Raw genomic sequence first — 6,520 nt, forward strand, 5'->3', positions numbered from 1 at the left:
ACAGAATACACGGTCCACGCAGGACTGGTCCACATAGGACTAACATCTTCATAGAATACATGGTCCACATAGGACTGGTCCACACAGGACTAACATCACATCGAAATACATAGTCCACATAGGACTAACATCACATAGAAATACATGGTCCACATAGGACTAATATCACACAGAAATACATGGTCCACATAGGACTAACATCACACAGAAGCATATCGTGGCCTACATAGGCACCACTAACCACCAGTACCAATCCTCATAACCTACCTATAGTATATCAGTAGAACAACCTCCTCAAGCTTGCCAATGCTCTACCCCAATATATAATGACAATATATGAACTCCTCAGGTCTGCCAATGTATATCGTGATTATATCTAGACAATATAACGAACTCCTCAGGCTTGCCAACATTATATTGTGATACACATGAATAACCACACAAAATGACCAATATACACACATCACATTATTTGTCACGCAGCAATCTCAAGCAGTCAGTATTCACAAACAATCATTATTCACCAATAACTGTACTCACAGCTAACCAATGTTCATAATCCAACAGCAAATTTCATCATTCTATACTCACATCAACCAATTAAATTATGAAAGTTGTATTTCTGCCACACAGTTTCTTTTCCATATATATATATATATATATATATATTGTATATCAAAAGTCAATATTTTCCAAATGTTTAATCGTGTAAATAAATCATACCTAAATATATATAATTTGTATACTCGAAATAACCCATTTATAATTAATAAAAATCTACTATAATTAATTCTCTTTACCTATTTTCTTAAATTACGCCCGCGAAAACCCCGAAACGTTGCCTGCGGCACTCACCCAAATCCTAATTCAGAAACCCAAGTTTATCAACCAAAACTTCAATAAAATGCTATTTTATCATTCCCTAGGCCCTATATATAGGGGTGAGTATAATTCAGGGAAAACCAAATCAACCGAATTAACATACCGAAATTGGCCGGTTCGGTTCCGGTAAAAAACTCGATTCGGTTGGTTTGGTTGGAATTCTACAAAATTTTGGTTAATCGATTTCAGTTCGGTTAAAGGTAAATAATATCTCGGTTAACCAATTAATCGAATTATTAATTAATTATATTTTAAATATAAATTATGAACATAAATTTTATTTGTTAGGGAATACTAGAATAAGGCTTTGGGCGGGTAGTCGGGCTTGGGCCTTGGGGGGGAAAAGGGCGGAGGGATCTCATCTCTCACAGCTCAGTAGCTCACTTCGTTCACACTTTATAGATTGAGTGGAGAAAAGGGATTTGGGGCTTAGAGTTAGGGCTAGGGTTTCATTTGTGTGAACTGTGAAGTTTCTCTACGCTCTGCTGATCTACGCTGCAGGCCTGCAGGTCTCCATCGGACCACCTCTCGGATTCGGTGAATCCCCTCTTCGAGTCTTTGGCAGCTCGGCTCTCCAAGCTCTTGCTTCTCGGTCCTCTCCTTTGGACCTTCAGTCTCCTGGTTTCAAAAATCCCTCCTTGCCGTCCTCGGCTCTTCCCTCGCATGGGCGTGGCGATGACTCTTCAGTCTTCACTCAGTGACTCAGCGTCTTAGCCACTCCACTCGGCACTCAGGTACCTTCGAGTCTTCAACAGTTCGACGACCTTCCCTAATCCCCTATTCCCCTCTTCTGACTTCTCTATCTTAATTTTTTATGTTGTTTGTTTTTTAAATATTCAAGGAATTTTATTAATGTGCTTAATGCTTTCACTCTGTATGGTTGTGTGTCTACTGTAGCTGCAAGAAAGCAAGCCACTGGCTGCTTTGTTTCTCAAATGATAATATTTAGTTCAAATATTAGTTCTTAAAATTTAATAGATACCTAGGCTCCAATATTTTTATTAGAAAAAAAGAGTACCAGATCATCCAAGAAGTGCAAGATTGTAGTTAAAAGTCAATCCATACTGATACTATTGCATTACAAGAGCAGCAGTAGTTGCTAAATTTCCAATTTTATCTCATATATACACCAATAGGGCCTATCTGGTGCTTTGAGAATAATCACGACTCTTTTGGTCAATTCACAAATGAGTAAGATTCATGCAAATACACATTCATGATTCATAAGGCTGCAGTAACATGTTTGCAAGCAAAAGATGAATGAAATAAAATAATACACAAATATGATGTAAATTCAGGTTTAAAAAAAAGATAGACCTTTTCCAAATGGGAGGCTTTGAAATTCAAGAGCTTCTTCTTTCCAACAGCCACTAAAAAGTTCCTCATGTTCTCGAAATACTGAATGGCAAATTGGGTAGCTCCCTCCGTTGATTGCACGACAATAATGGGATTTTCCATCACTTAACATAAGAAAGGGCCATTTAGTGTCACAATCAAAAATTATGAAAAGGAAAACTATAAATGAAAACCAAAAACAAACTAAAAAATTGAAATCTAGCTACAGGTTTGATTATATTCCCAAAATTGAATTGAATGCATGCTTATTTTTTTCCTTGGATCAAATAACAAATCAAAATCATACCATTCTTCAATCAACAAGAAATTTTTCATCATAAATGAAATCTTAGATTATTATTGTAAATTTCATTATAAATTTTCAGAGTATTTTTTTAAAAATTTTGGATTAGTACTCTTCTATGAAGGACTTTGCCCTTCTTTTTTATTTTTTATTTTTTCAGATATTAAAGGGAAAATAAGCAATGACTTGCCTATAGAGGTGGTGGTGCCAAACTTGGAGGATGCAATAATGACACAAGCTAATTCCCAACATTAGCATTCAAATCCCAGCATGACAAGTGAGCGTGCTACCAATCCTCCTACTCAATCTAATCAAAAAATGAGGAAGAGAATGAGACCAAGATCTGAAGTGTGGGATCACTTCACTAAATTTGTGATGAAGTCTGGTGAAATTAAGGGTAAGTGTCATTATTGTCATATTGATTATTGTGCTGATCCTAAAAAGAATGGTATGGGCACACTTAGATATCATATGGTTAGATGTGCACAAAAGTCATATGTTGAAGAAACAAAACATACACAATTAAATTATCAATTAGCCTAAAAAAATGTAGAGGTCTTGAGGCAACTCTTACAAATTAGAAATTTGACCAAGAGGCAATTCGAAAGGCATTATCTTACATGCTTATTGTTGATGAATTGCCTTTTAAATTTGTAGAGAATATGGGATTCAAACATCTTATAAAAGTTGCATGTCCTCGTTTTCGAATTCCATCAAGATGGACAATTTCTAGGGATTGTTATCACCTTTACATGGAAGAGAGGTTAAAGTTGAAAAGGTTTTTGAAAACCTCCTCCCAAAGGGTTAGTTTCACAATTGATACATGGACTTCTTTGCAAAAGGTCAATTATATGTGTTTGACTGCACACTTTATAGATAATGATTGGAAATTGAACAAAAAGATCCTTAACTTTTGTCCAATTTATAGTCATAAAGGTGAAGAGATAGGTATGGCCATTGAGAGGTGTTTGCTTGACTGGGGAGTTGATAATGTGTTTACAATGACTGTAGATAATGCAAGTTCAAATGACGTTGCAATTGCCTACATAAAAAGAAAAGTTTCAAATTGGAGAAAAGACATTCTAGGGGGCAAATTCTTGCACATGAGATGCATTGCACATATAATTAACCTAGTTGTGCAAGATGGTTTGAAAGAAATGGGGGATTCAGTTGCTCGTGTTAGAGACGTAGTCAGGCATTCGCCTGCTAGGTTGAAAATTTCAAGCGTTGTGCGGAAGTAGAAAAAGTAGAATGCAAAAAGATGTTATGCCTAGATGTTAGCACTCGATGGAATTCTACTTGTCTGATGCTAGACACAACTCAAAGATATGAAAAGGCTTTTGATAGGTTTAGGGATGAAGATCCTTCATTTAGAATTGAGCTTTAGACTAGGGATGGCATACCAAGTAGTTTTGATTGGGAAATAGTCAAAAAATTTGTGATGTTTTTGGAACACTTCTATGAACTCACTATACGAGTTTCAAGTTCTTTGTATGTTACAAGTAATACATTTTTTGATGAAATTAGTGGGATTGATTGTGTTCTAAAAGAGTGGGAAAATAGTGATGACCTGGAGTTGAGTTTAATGAGCATGAAAATGAAGGATAAATACAATGACAAAATAAATATGTTAATTTTTGTTGCATCTATTCTTGACCCGAGACGTAAGTTGGGATTTGTGCAATATGCTCTTACTACTATGTATGAAGGTGACAAAGGTTTATTGGTGGGGAAAAAGGTTCAGGATACAACATTTGAATTGTTTGCTGAGTATAAAAATTTGTCACAATCTAAAAATGAAGAATCAAACGGAAATGAAACTTCAAGCTCCACTTGCTCCATTGGTCAAGGTGAAGCAGTGGAACGAAAGTTCAAAGTTTTGTATCAAAAGTGCAAGACTCAAATTGGAGGTGGAGATAATAAATCAAAGGTTTATAGGTATTTGGGGGAGGATTGTGAAAAGGACATGGAGGGCTTTGATATTTTGGAGTGGTGGAGGTTAAATAGTCAAAGGTTTCTCGTCCTTTCACAAATGGTTCGTGATGTTTTAGCAGTACCCATCTCTACAGTTGCTTCAGAGTCTGCTTTTAGCACAGGGGAGTGTGTTCTTGATGCCTTTAGGAGTTCTTTGACTCCTAAAATTGTTCAAGCTCTTATACGTACAAAAGATTGGATTCGGGGTTCATATACTCCAATTAAAGGTTGAAGAAGACATAGATGAGCTTAAAAATCTAGAAAAGGTAATGTTATATTTATATATTGTCAAAAATTTTCATTTGTTCATTGAATGATTAATTATTACAACTTACAAGTGCTTCTATAAAATTTTTTAGAGTTGTCAAAGTTTGCATTGGAGTCCACAATTGGTGAATAAGCCAAACAAAGAAAGACATAGGGTTAGTAATATATTGAGATTATGCTTTAGTGTTTTGTCATATAAATTACATGCTATCAATTATCATTATTTTGGTTTGTTGCAGGTGAAATAAGCACAGGGTCAAGAAGCCATGAAAGTGGGCGTTTCTAATATAAGAAGCCATGAAATTGTAGCTGTCACTTGTCAACTGATGTATGAAGCATTGAAGCCCTAGTTTTTATTTTTATTTTTCAGAAACAATTTATATTTCATATTTGTTTTTTATTTTTATTTTGCACAATCTGTTTACATTGGTCTGTAATATAATATTAGGGACTTTCAAATCTTGAAGTCAAATCTAAGTAGACATTGCAGACCTTTAAATTTCATGTTTGGTCTATGATTATATTTTTTAAGAAGATTTTCTAGATTGTTTTAGGAAGAATTTCAGGATTAGATTGATTAGAATTTCATGCTTGGTATGCAAATGATTTTATTTTTACATTGATTTGATTTTATGTAAGTAGGGTTCTATTTTTACATTGATTAGATTTTATCTAAGCAGGGATAAGACACCTAGCTGGCTAGTTGTGAGCCTCTGATGGTTTCATTATAGATTTTTTTTTTCTTCAGAATTAAGAGTTTCTTAATTAAGCTGACGGTGGGTAACCCTACCCCCAATTCACTCCACCCCACCTTTTTTTTTTTTTCTTTTCTATTGAACTCTGGGATTGTCTTGCTTAATTTGCCTTTAGCGGAAACTAAACTTGTGCTTATACTCGTCATTTGGTTTGGTAATTTTATGAACACTGGTTATGCTTCTTGTGGTCCAAAGCCTTTTTCTTTACTAGCCTTTGTTGCGCGAGGGTAGACATTGAGTGTAGAGCAATTAAAAAAGGATGTGTCAATACCTGCGACCAGGAGGCGACTATTGATGAGAAAATTGCCCGCTACCCATTGAAAAGAGTTCAATAGTAAAATATCATTTTTATTAATAAAATTAATAGATAAGGTGTTTAATTAAGCTGGATTTGGTTAAAAAAAATTTATAATTGTAGTCTGTTTCTAGCAATTAATTTTAATTAATTTCGGTTAAAATCGGTTAACTGAATTACCCGAATTCGTAATTCGGTCGGGTTCGGTTTGGTGTCCTCCATTAGTTCGGTCGGTTCGGTTAATAACACTATTTAATTGAATTTTTTGGTTAATTCGGTTAATTACTCGAATTTGGCCGAATTAACCGTTTGCTCACCCCTACCTATATACTCCATATTAAGAATAAAATTTTACAATACCCTACTTACCCTAATTTTAGGATGGTGCCCTAGAACCTCAAACTAAAAATCTACTCCATGTAGGTTGCAGAGAATCTTTCCAAGAACCTTGTGGTAGTTCCTGATTATCAAAACGAGGCTTAACGGAGTGAGAATTGAAGATGGAAGGGTGGGGGACCGTAGGGTTTTGGAGAGGAAAAGAGAGAATTTGATTTCTCTTTGAAAACTGCTCGCAGGACTTTCCTTAATATCCCCTTTGCGCACAAAACCGTCGTCGCTTTTCTCTGGTCTCCAGAAAATCGTCACCGATTTTTTCTTTAACCGGCCCTATTTTACCTTTTACCTAGTGACTGACCTGCGGTAATTCCA

The 6,520-nt window shown here is 35.3% G+C and overlaps 1 long non-coding RNA gene across 1 annotated transcript; it reads left to right on the plus strand.

The window, feature by feature from the left end:
• The first annotated feature begins 1,252 nt into the window (after nucleotides 1-1,252).
• LOC131153479 (uncharacterized) lies at nucleotides 1,253-5,269 on the plus strand. The gene is made up of 4 exons (XR_009136242.1): nucleotides 1,253-1,616; nucleotides 2,682-2,918; nucleotides 4,855-4,917; nucleotides 5,002-5,269. It is a non-coding gene; the product is annotated as an uncharacterized LOC131153479 (long non-coding RNA).
• Nucleotides 5,270-6,520: the final 1,251 nt, after the last annotated feature.

This window comes from Malania oleifera, chromosome 4 (assembly GCF_029873635.1).
Source record: "Malania oleifera isolate guangnan ecotype guangnan chromosome 4, ASM2987363v1, whole genome shotgun sequence".
NCBI classification, from domain to species: domain Eukaryota; kingdom Viridiplantae; phylum Streptophyta; class Magnoliopsida; order Santalales; family Ximeniaceae; genus Malania; species Malania oleifera.